This window comes from Pseudochaenichthys georgianus, chromosome 15 (genome assembly GCF_902827115.2).
Source record: "Pseudochaenichthys georgianus chromosome 15, fPseGeo1.2, whole genome shotgun sequence".
Lineage (NCBI taxonomy): Eukaryota > Metazoa > Chordata > Actinopteri > Perciformes > Channichthyidae > Pseudochaenichthys > Pseudochaenichthys georgianus.
The window spans coordinates 5,770,057-5,782,851 of record NC_047517.1 but is presented as its reverse complement, the minus strand read 5'-3'; positions in this window follow the sequence as shown (position 1 = coordinate 5,782,851).

Genomic DNA, 12,795 nt, shown 5'->3' with positions numbered 1-12,795 from the left:
AAAAATGTATAATCTACTATACAATCTCGTTTAAAATTGTGTTACGATGTCTAAAGTTACTGATAAGTCACCTGTTTCCTGCCTGGCCTTGCCCATGGCATTAGTTTATCATTACGGGGCAGAGCCCCCGAGCGAAACAGCAGCAACCAGCAGGTTGCAAAAGTCTCAATAGTAAACTGTGCCGCCGAAACATAATTTCAGCCAATCAGCGCCGTCAAATATTTTGGTCACGTGGGCGCTCACGTTAGCGCCCATGTTGCTTACGTGCGTTGACGTGAGGAGTTGTTTTTTAGACTCGTGAGTGACCAAGGTGACGCAGTATTTGGATGAGAATGGTGTGCAGGTGGAGTCGCCAAAGAGCTACTCTCCAATCCTTTTGAAAGGAGAAGTTTGGGAGATAAATTGATACTTAAAGACCTTGGACCGGACCAACCCGATTTGTATATATCACAGCAAGCTCGTGAAAAAGACAAAACGTATCAACAAGGCTTCTCACATGGCTAGCTGGATGCAAACAGGTAAATGCTATCTTTTGTTTCACATGCTTGCTCTTCAAACAGCCGGGGACAGATACGATCTGTTCAGAAACTAGACAAAAGTTAAACAAGTACAAACCACAGACTGCCTGTGTCATGGAGAATACAGTCGCTGGTTTATTTATGTCTGTAGGCCGTTGTTATGACTGTGGACGGTCGGAGCATATATAGCGTTAGCTTAGCCAAGCTCCATTCAGGGAACAAGCATTCTAAAAGGTGTTTCTCTGCCGTCTGTCTGCAGACTTGTCAAAGCATTAATTCATGGTTTTTACTAACCGGTATCAGTGTGTTGTTACGTCGGCATCATTTAGAAACGTGTATTACAATTAAATCACGGTCAAATATGTAGCTGTAGCTCCCGAGCCAGCGCGTCTTGTTTGAATGATGCGAGTAAACACAGCTGACAGCTGCGGTGAAACTCGAGCGACTAGAGCGATGCGATAGGAGCGTTTAGAGCAAAGCGAATATTCGCATCGCGTCCGGTCTGAACGCAGCATTAAAGCGAGCTCCGCGCTGCACTGGAAACGCGCCATTACATCACCAGAAGTCCTAATTTAAGGGGTCAATTCTCCCAAAAAAAATGTTTTACTCACTCTATCAATAGCCCCACCACAAATATTTTCCACCAGCCGCCACTGCAAGATGCAAATGCTCTTTCCAGACGTCCACATCCTCATGACCAAGACACAGTTGATTTCAGTACTGAGGATGAAGATACGGGCATTGAGAGGTTCATTGCTCAGTTCCTGAAAAATGACAAAGGAACTGATTTCTCAAGTGAAGCTGTGAAGGCTGTGTGTCAGAGGCATCAGTTGTCTTCAGGGGCAGATCCAGGAGCAATCCAGCCTGTACCTATTGAGTGCCTGGCAATTGATGTCACTGCCATACCAGCAGGTTTCCGTCAAACTGATGTGCTTGGGTCCTGTACATTGCCACAAATGTCACTTGAAGACTGGGTACATGAACAGGGACAAGATCAAATCATCAGTAGAGTAATTGCCATCTTGAATTCAGGAAACCGTCTGACATACAGAACAAGGCAGCGGGAAGACAGAGAAGTCCAGCTGATGTTGAGAGTATTGAGTATTATACAGAAAACGCATCAGCCAAGGAGAACCTTCCTATCAGCTTGTCCTTCCAAAGAGTCAGAGAAAAACATCACTTGAAAGCCTCCACGATGCTGTTGGTCACATGGGAGTGGAGAGAACCCTTGACTTAGTCCGTGGCCGATTCTATTGGCCACGGATGGCCGTAGATGTCAATGAAAAAAATCAGGACTTGTGACAGGTGTGTCAGGAGAAAGGCACGAGCTGAAAGGAATGCTCCACTGGTGAATATAAGAACTTTGCATGGACTACCTTTCCCTTGAGCCAGATGGAAGAGGAACCAAGGACATCTTGGTCATAATGGATCATTTCACAAAATATGCTGTTGCAGTTCCTACAGCAGATCAAAAAGCAAAGACGGTAGCTAAAGCTCTATGGAACAACTTTTTCATCCACTATGGATTTCCTGAGCAATTGCATAGCGACCAGGGTCGTGATTTTGAGTCAACCCTGATCAAAGAGCTTTGCTCACTTCTAGGCATCAAAAAGACAAGGACTACACCTCATCATCCACGTGGAAATCCTGTGGAGCGATTCAACAGAACCCTTCTTGCAATGTTGGGAACACTTGAAGGAGACAAAATCAAATGGAGGGATTTTGTGCAACCCATCGTTCACGCATATAATTGCACAAAAAATGACACCACAGGCTTTTCTCCCTATCAACTCATGTTTGGCCGGCAGCCAAGGCTTCCAATTGACATTGCCTTTGGTCTGAGTCCAGAGAGATCCAAACTCTCATTCAGAGTATGTCAAGAAGTTGACCGAAAGTCTAACTGAAAGCTACCGTTTAGCTACTGAACATAGTCGGAAAAATGCTTTTCAGAACAAACAGAGGTATGATAACAAAGTAAGAGAATCTACCCTGGCAGCAGGAGACCGAGTCCTCGTAAGAAACGTCAGTTTCAGGGGAAAACATAAAATTGCTGATCGCTGGAGTAAAACCATATACACTGTGGTTAAACAAATCCAAGACTCACCCGTCTATGTCGTGGTGCCAGAGAACACAGCAGGAGCTGAAAAAGTGTTACACGGAGACTTGCTTTTGCCCTGTGGATTTCTACCATCTGATGTTGAACAGGTATGTCCTCAAAAATCTAAAACCAGACAAGAACCAAATACATTTTCACTTCCTGATGTTCCTGAAGCTCTCACTGAGGTTGAAGATGAAATGTCTCACATGGAAGATGAAGTTGAGTACTACTCCCACTACGACACACTGATGGAAGAGACAGCAGTCACACTGATGGCGAAGGATTAAAGTAGCCCGATCACACAAGAGAATAGTGGATTTGGAGGAGAGCCTCAAGGCAAGGCAAGTTTATTTATATAGCACTTTTCAACACAAGGCAATTCAAAGTGCTTTACAAAAAATGAAAGACATTAAGAAAATGGCATTTAAAATCAGTCCTTAAAAAGAAAAGCTAATAAAATAAACATTAAAAGAAAAAATACATGGATAAAAGTTACAGTGCAGTCTAAGATATGAATAGTTCAATTAAAAGCAGCGACAAAAAGAAAAGTCTTCGACCTGGATTTAAAAGTAGTAAGAGTTGCAGCGGACCTGCAGGTTTCTGGGAGTTTGTTCCAGATATTTGGAGCATAATAACTGAACGCTGCTTTACCATGTTTAGTTCTGACTCTGGGGACAGAAAGCTGACCAGTCCCTGAAGACCTGTGAGATGTGGATGGTTCATAATTTAGCAGGAGGTCAGAAATGTATTTTGGGCCTAAACCATTCAGTGCTTTATAAACCAGCAGCAGTATTTTTGAAATCTATTCTTTGACACACAGGAAGCCAGTGTTAAGACTTCAGAACAGGAGTGAAGTGATCCACTTTCTTAGTGTTAGTGAGGACTCGAGCAGCGGCGTTCTGAATCAGCTGCAGCTTTCTAATAGATTTTTTAGTGAGACCTGTGAAGACACCATTGCAGTAGTCGAGTCTACTGAAGATAAAAGCATGGACAAGTTTTTCCAAATCCTGCTGTGACATTAGTCTTTTAATCCTAGATATATTCTTTAGGTGATAGTAGGCTGATTTAGTAACTGTTTTAATGTGACTGTTGAAACTCAGGTCAGAGTCCATGACTACACCTAGATTTCTGGCTTTATCTGTTGTTTTGAACATTGCAGACTGAAGCTCAACGCTAACTTTTATACGTTCTGCCTTGGCTCCAAAAACCATTACCTCAGTTTTATCTTTGTTTAATTGGAGAATGTTCTGACACATCCAGTCATTGATTTGTTCAATGCACTTACTCAGTGTTTGAATTGGAGCATAGTCTCCTGGTGAAATTGTTACGTAAATGTGTGTGTCATCCGCATAGCTATGGTAACTTATTTTGTTGTTCTTCATTATCTGAGCCAGTGGTAGCATGTATACGTTAAAGAGAAGAGACCCCAAGATGGAGCCTTGAGGTACCCCACATGTCATATTTGTCAACTCAGATGTGTATTTACCTATAGAAACAAAGTTGTTTCTGTCCTTTAAGTAGGATTCAAACCAATTTAGAACTGTTTCCGAAAGTCCCACCCAGTTTTCCAGTCGGTCTAGTAATATGCTGTGGTCAACAGTGTCAAACGCAGCACTGAGATCTAATAATACTAACACTGAAGTTCTGCCACTGTCTGTGTTTAAGTGGATGTCATTAAAGACCTTTACCAGAGCAGTCTCAGTGCTGTGGTTTGGATGAAAGCCTGACTGGAACACATCAAAACAGTTATTTAAATGCAAGAAATTACTCAACTGTTGAAAAACAACTTGTTCAATGATTTTACCTAGAAATGGGAGGTTTGATATGGGCCTGTAATTGTTCATTACTGAAGCATCTAGATTATTCTTTTTTAAGAGCGGTTTAATGACTGCAGTTTTCAGGGCCTGTGGAAAAATACCTGAGTGAAGAGATTTGTTTACTATATGAAGTAGATCTGAGGCCATGCAAGGCAAAACATCTTTGAAAAAAATCCTGTTGGAATAATATCAAGGCAGCAGGAGGAGGATTTCAGAAGTTGTATAATGTCCTCTAGGTTTTTATCATTAATCTGATGGAATTGTGTCATGGTGTTTGAATTGATGTTAAGTGGACACAGAGACAACACATTTGCTGTACCTGATGCAAGAGACTGCTTGTCTGATTTTCTGAATGTTGTCAGTGAAGAAGGAGGCAAAATCATTGCACGCCCTGGTGGATAGAAATTCAGAGGCTACTGACACTGGGGGGTTAGTTAGTCTGTCGACGGTAGCAAACAAGGCACGTGCGTTGTTTTTGTTTTTGGTAATGATGTCAGAGAAGAACGATTGTCGTGCGTTTTTCAATTCCAAATTATAGATTTCAAAGTGAACCTGGAGATTTGTTTTTCGCCACCTGCGTTCAGCTTTTCGACATTCTCTTTTTTCTGTTTTCACGGTCATGGCCTTTCTCCATGGAGATATTTTCTTGCCAGACACTTCCTTTACCTTAGTTGGAGCAATGGCATCTATAACATTTTTAATTTTTGAATTAAAATGATCTACTAGCTCATTTACTGAGATGTTAGCAGGGGCAAGTGTGGAAGAAGAATTCTGAGTAAACATTTCCCTAGTATTTTCAGCTAATTATCGCTTTGTGGTTATCTCTTTTTGAACATTTTTGTGAACAGAAATAGAGCTCTCAAAGAAAACACAGGAATGGTCAGAGAGTGCAACATCAGTCACCACAACCTTAGAGATATTCAGACCCTTTGAGATAATTAAGTCCACAGTGTGCCCCTTATTGTGCGTGGGCTCCGTCACATGCTGAGTGAGTCCATAGCTATCAAGAACACAAAACAGTTATTTTGCCCCTCTGTCCTGGGGGTTGTCAACATGGATGTTAAAATCACCAACAATGACTAGGCCAACCCGCGGCTCTCGAGCCGCATGCAGCTCTTTGCCTAGTTTCATGCGGCTCTTCAGTTCATATCGAATTGTATATGTGTGAGTTTGGGGGAGAGACACTGAGTCCTGACTAGTGTTGCACGGTGTACCGATACTTGAAAGGTACCGCGATACCCTGCCGTTAAAAACGTTACAATTCCTCCGTTTCATTAGTATCGGTACTTTAAGAATGACGGGGAAAAGTACTCCGGTGAGAAAGCGCCGTTTTAATAAGAGCCGTGTGTGTTCAGCGCTCTGCTTCCACTCCCTGCACTGCAGCCGTGCCTGCAGTCCCTCCCTCTCAAGCACGCTCAAGTGCCTCCCCTCTCTCGTGCACGCGCTAGCTGCCAGAGCATGTGAGAAAACGACAAGTATGGCTGCAGGTAGGAGTGCAACTGCCGCTGCGCCTCGGCTTGTTGACAAAAAAGACGCCAGAAGCGAAATTTGGAAGTATTTGAGCTATATCTCTGACAGTGAGGGCAAGCCTACGGACACCACGAGGCCTGTCTGTAAGAAATATATTAATTTAATTTAATACGAATTCTTGTCATTTATTTTATTTATTGTTCTCATTGTTTAAACGTTTGTGTTATGGTTCTGGTGTGAAATAAAGCACAATAATTACATTTAAGACTATTTCCCTTTTTTTAAGAAAAGTATCGAAAAAGAATCGGAATCGCAATTCTTGACTTGGTATCGAAACCAAAATGTTGGTATCGTGACAACACTAGCTACTCCTGACAGTTAAACCTGATATTTAGTAGGTCTGTTAAGTATTAATGTAATTTGTCCGGTCAAAGTTGTTTGGGCTCGGATAAAATCGCTCCGTTACTTTCGTCCTGTGTTACTTTCGTCCCGTGTTACTTTCGTCCCGGCTCCCAGTGTGTATATGTGTGGTGTCAGGTGTCAGTATGAGAGGATGACATCGCGTCTAATTTTGATGTGGCCCAAGAGCCAATCACAATAATACCTGCGATTCAGTGAACCAATCACCTTTGAGGGGGGGGAAACCTATCGTTGATTAAACACTATCCAGTGTTTCCCCCAGACCCGGCGGCAGACATACGTCTCTGGGCGGGCATTTGATGTACCAGGGTGGGCCCACCCCGAAACTTACATTTCCTGGGAAAACTGAATTGTCAACGGGGGGGGGCGGCAGACAAATGAATGCCATTTTAGTTTTTTGTTACTTTGTTCTGAAAGCTGAACCTGCTGCTCCTCACAGAGAGAAGAGGGAAGAGGCTGTGAATTACTTTACATTGTGGATAAGGGTGGATAGCCCCCATTGTTCTGTGTGTCAAAATGAAAGACAGCCCACACATCAATCATCAAACTGTGGGGTCTTATTTAATTACGTGTTGATTTCTATCAACACGTAATGTTGTATCGATGTATATAGAGATGTACTACAGCAAAAGTATTCTCCGTCGGGACTTCCTGCAACAACACCACGTCGTTATCTTGATTCTGATTGGCCAGAAGACATTATCAAAGATGTTCTATTGAGAAGATGATCACTTCGTGACAAAAGTTTTCAAACCGTTTCTAGTCTTCGGTATTTCCAGACAAGTGGCTACTGAAATCAATCTTACTACTGTAACTGCTGTCTGTGCAATTTACTCCGTGCGAGTTGGCGGACTTTATTTAGCTTACTTTAAAATCATTTTTCATGGTGGGGCTAAGCCATTTCTTGGTATGGCTGTAGCCTACCCCAGTATATCCTGGCGCTGCCACTGAACATAATAATAAAACAATTAAAATGTTGTATTCAGCCCTGATTAAAACAGCGGGCCCAAATCCTGGATGGGCGGGCCCAAATCCTGGATGGGCGGGCCCAAATCCTGGATGAGCGGGCCCGGCCCCATGGGGCCCGCCCATGACGCGGGGTCTGGTTTCCCCTACCATTGTCTTGGAGGGGTGCCAACGGAGCCCCGCGCCCCCCCCTGAAATTCAAGGTGTTTAAAAAAAATATATATATATTTTTTAAAATATATATAGCACCAAATTGCAAATAATCTATAACTACTGTCACTTTTCACATTGAACATGTGCTCTTTTATTAAATAAACTAAACGCTTTCATTTTAAGTTGTGAGTTTAGTGTTTTTGACCCTAAGAAACACTGATGCATTCATCAATAACAATAATCCACAGCTCCTCTCTCTGCTCCAGAGGATTTAAAGAATATATATCCCAATGCCACAAAAATGCATCAGTGACGTGGTTGAAATCTTGTCTCCAGAAAACAAAAAACTGAAACAAGCGGTATCAGTGACTGTGTGTTTGATGTGGCTCTTTGCAGTAACATAGAAACAATGTGGCTCTTAACCTCTGACTGGTTGGCCACCCCTGGACTAGACGGTCAAAGTCAATACACACTATAGACAGCAGTTCAGTAAAGTCATCAAAAAAGCTTGCACAGTATTTGGGTGGTCTATAGATATTTAGGAACAGAGCTCGAGAGGAGCATTTCAGCTGAAGGGCCACATATTCAAAAGAAGCAAAGTTCCCATAAGATGTCTTCCTGCATTGAAGGGAATCATTGAACAAAATAGCAACTCCACCCCCTTTCTTATGCATTCTTTCCTGACTCATACAACTAAAGTTGGGAGGGGTTGATTCGATAAGGACAGCTGCACTGTTATTTTGTTCAATCCAAGTTTCTGTTAAAAACATAAAATCGAAATTGTGCTCAGTGATAAAATCATTGATTAAAAATGTTTTTCCTGCCAAAGACCTGACATTTAATAAAGCTAGTTTAAGTTCGTTAAACACACTATCAGTCAGGTTTTTTGTAACAAGCTGTGGCTGACATGGAATCACTGCTAAATTAGATATACTCAAACAAACGTTTGAGCGCTTCCTGTATCTAAGATGATTCACCGCTCTTAATCTATTACACAGATATCGGCAAAGCTCCTGGCAGGCAGGGCCCCAGCATGTCCTGGAAAGAGTTGAGAGTGCCATACGCCCTTGAGCCTGGACCCAGCACATATCAGTTTGCAGCGTTTTGTACACACACATCCCTATCAGGCTTTGAAGGGGAGGGAGGACCCACCACCCTGCTCCTCTCATCATAGGAGGGCAGGGTGAGGGCGACACTGTAGAAAGGGGGGTTTGGAAATCGGCTTCCATCTTCCTGGTATTGTTTTGGTTTGGATGATTGTGGTAGGCATGGTGATGAAGCCGGGCGAGATGGTGCGCATCTCTGCTTCGGTGATTTTGGTGGGCGTCGTTGAGGGGTGGGGGTAAAGGACATGCTGCCAACCCTGCGTGTCGCCTTCATGCGGTCATCGAACTCCAGGGGGGAGGGCGAGGGTGAAAGGGTGAGCGGAGAGTAGAGAGAGCTGGGGGATGAATGAAGAGTATCCTCAAAGGCGTTGACAGGGGGGGGGGTGACGGGCGGTGGAGACTCCTCCATGTGTCTCATATGTCTCCCATAATCAGAACATTCCTCAGGCGGGTGCAGTGATACTTCTTCAGGGTTTTCTGCGCGATGTGTTGTGTCTTTCTCCTGTTTTGATTCCTCTTGCCGCTTGTCCTTGGCAGAGGGAACAGATTAATGACGCAGGCAGTTGAATATGTTAGAGATAAACAATTTCACTCCTGACTTGTTCAGGCAAACTCCATTTGCCTTGAAAAGATGTCTGCGATCCCAGAAAAAGTTAAAATTGTCAATCAAATGGACAGAATGGTCAGTACAGACAGTTGAAAGCCACGTGTTCAGTGCAAACAATCTGCTGAATCTCTCCACTCCTCTTCTGACTGGCGGTAGAGGGCCACTGATGAACACATCTGCATTTAGAGAGCTGACAGTTTCCAACAAACATTTAAAGTCTTTTTTCAGCACTTCTGACTCTTGTTTCACAACATCATTTGTTCCAATGTGCAGTACTACATTCTTCACAGTCGGATGTTCAGCCCCAATATGCAGGACCTTCTCAGCCAAGTCAGAGACCACATCCTTGGGAAAACAGAGTACTTTGGTACCTCACACTGAAGGAACAGCAGGAAGAGACTTTCACATGGAAGACCAATGTCTCTCTGAGAGTCAGGAAGTGGATTTGAGTTTTAATGTGTCTTCTCTCAATCCTGAACTTCCAGCATTCCAACCCAATGGAGTTAAAGTTGAGGAAAACTGGGAAGAAATCCAAATTCAGCACTCACCTCAGCATCAGATTGTAGGAACTGAGGAAAGTCTCCCTCACATTCCAGTGAACCTGAATGAGTTATGTAGCCCAAATACAACCGAAAGTGGATTACAAACGGAAAATGGGGAAGAGAACGCACAGCCAGAAAGTAGTGTCCCTTTTCATGAAGAGGAAACGGTACTGAGAAGATCCTCCAGAGAAAGAAGAGCTCCTGATAGGCTAACATATCAATCCTTAGGGAACCCCCTGGTGACACTTATGCACTCTATCTTAAGTGGGTTGGATCAGGCTTTCTCCCAAACTCTAAATGTTGACACTGTACCCTATATATACCAGTTAACCCCTTTAACTTCTGAGATAGTGTAGGGTGCAACATGCAAGGATGCATGCAGATTTAGGGGGGGAGAATGTAACCCACTCAAATAATGCAGTGAGTTTTAGACCCTGTAATAAACAGCAGCTCCCACTTGGGGCAGTGCTGGGGCAGCAGAGTCTGCATATGAGGGAGGAGAGGAAGCGCAGGCCCTGCAGGTGTGGTTGTTAATGAGGCTCAATGAGTGGCAGCTGAGTGTGGGCCCTGTGTGTGTTCAAATTGTTTGATGCTGCGGGGAACCAGGAACTAGCAGAACTGACGGAAGTTTTTGGAGCTGCAGTTTTTTGTCTTTTCTTCACCAGAAAAAGGATTCTAAAGGATTATACCCACCAGAAAAAGGATTCTAACGCATTTTACTCACCAGAAAAAGGATTCTACTCACCAGAAAAAGGATTCTAAAGGATTATACCCACCAGAAAAAGGATTCTAAAGGGTTCTACTCCCCAGAAAAAGGACTGATGGTCATTGGATTACCAGAGAGAGAGAAACTACAGACTACCCGGGTTCGATTATTGTTGTTTTGTCCATGATAGCAGATTGGGTTTCACTGGGGTGGATGAGGGGTTTGTGAAAGTGTTGTATGAATGTTTAATAAAATGCCAGCTATATTAATTTGATATTGTTTTTTCTATTTATATAATCTTCTACTCCTCATTGAAAGCAACCTAGTACATAGGAGTGTTACATATCTATCTATCAAACTATCTATCTATCAAACTATCTATCTATTTATCAAACTATTTTCTTTTCTGCTGATCTCACGCTGCAGACTTTATCCTCCTAACAAGTCATTTACTCCAACATCGACCTTAAAATATTTTCTTCCTTAAGCTATAACTGCTGAGTTGGCCAGAAATAATTCCCACAGCTCATTCTGCACATTGTCTCTCGTGTACAGCCGTGCCGGAGCATCACGCTGCAGTGATTTCACACAGATCTCCCACAGAAACATTTGAAAGCTCCATTACACTGATGGGAGCGCTGTCAGAGGGAGGAGGCCAACATGGAGGGGACAGTCAGTCCAGTTCCTCTCAGATGTCTGCCCTGCATGGTGGGTCCTCGCTGATGGGGATTTGGTTGGAATAGTCTCTGAAGATGTGTGCTTTGGTTGACCAGAAGCACGATCAGCAGTGCACTGAAGACGTAGAGATGTCCAACGCAGCGTGTGGAGGTAGTAGTCATCAAAGTGCTGCTTTCTGGTGTGTGTGTGTGTGTGTGTGTGTGTGTGTGTGTGTGTGTGTGTGTGTGTGTGTGTGTGTGTGTGTGTGTGTGTGTGTGTGTGTGTGTGTGTGTGTGTGTGTGTGTGGTGTGTGTGTGTGTGTGTGTGTGTGTGTGTGTGTGTGTGTGTGTGTGGTGTGTGTGTGTGTGTGTGTGTGTGTGTGTGTGTGTGTGTGTGTGTGTGTGTGTGTGTGTGTGTGTGTGTGTGTGTGTGTGTGTGTGTGTGTGTGTGTGTGTGTGTGTGTGTGTGTGTGTGTGTGTGTGTGTGTGTGTGTGTGTGTGTGTGTGTGTGTGTGTGTGTGTGTGTGTGTGTGTGTGTGATTACAAAACAGGCCTGAATAACAGGACCGAAAGAGTCAGGTGCCCCCAAAACAATCACAAATAAACACAACAACAAAATGACCACAGGACACAACATTACTAAAGAACCAAAGTACAAGACACAAAAAGCATTTACAAAGATGCTCAAAATGACAACAAAGAGCAACAAATGGCTTTAAAACTAACGAACACATACCAAAAGAACGACAAATTGAAACAACTTCAAAGATACACAAAAAGTAGAACAAGGAGGAACAAATTGATCGAAAAGAGACACTCTGACTACAAAGAGAGACACAATGACTGTGAAAAGAGACCCATAATAATCATATATCAGCCCGGATCATTGTTAGAGGCCATTACAGAAACACCATGCAGACATGCTGACAGCCAGCCTGTCCAACACACTGAGAGTTCAGCAGGAACCCTGGGTCGGGTTGGAATATGTCTTGTTCTTCATTCATATCAAATGTATGACACCAAATGGATTGCAACTGTTTAAGTGGATGTGTAACATCATAGAGCTGTGGGTAGTCCATCCATGAAGGCTACATGTGTTGCACTTGGTGTTTTAGGCTGATTCAGGGTAAAGATATCCTCCTTTGACACACAGGTAGTAGATGCATGTTGGTCAGTATGTCAGGGCACCCGTCTCTGATGACACAGAACATGATGCATCTCACATGGGTTCAGAGGGTGAGTGACTTAATCTCTAAACCTAGTCTGCTCATTCTGACGAAGAACTCAAAAAGCTCTGCAATGTACTGCCAGAAGGAAAATGTGATTTTAAAGGCAACATTATGCTGCTTTATATTCTCTGTGCATATCTCTTTTTGTATTGGTCATTCACTGGTAAGTAATTGTCCAACAAGACGTGTTTTCCACAAAAACCTCACTAAGTTAGGGCACCATAAATGCCACCAATAACAATGAGTATGGTTTAATTACTTCTATAACAGCAATCATCTCAATATGGGTTTCATTTCCACCTGGTGGTAAATCCTGCTGCTGTAAACAAGTCACTGAAGCTGAAGGATTTCATACGCACTAATGTGTGGATTGAGGGGGAGTCGTGATAAACTCAACTATAGTTTAAACAGGAACTCTCCAGAGGGTTTTGGAACAGGTGTGTGTATGATGATAGAAACTCCTGCATGTTTCTTCACACTGCTGAACCTCCTTCACACCCTCAAAAA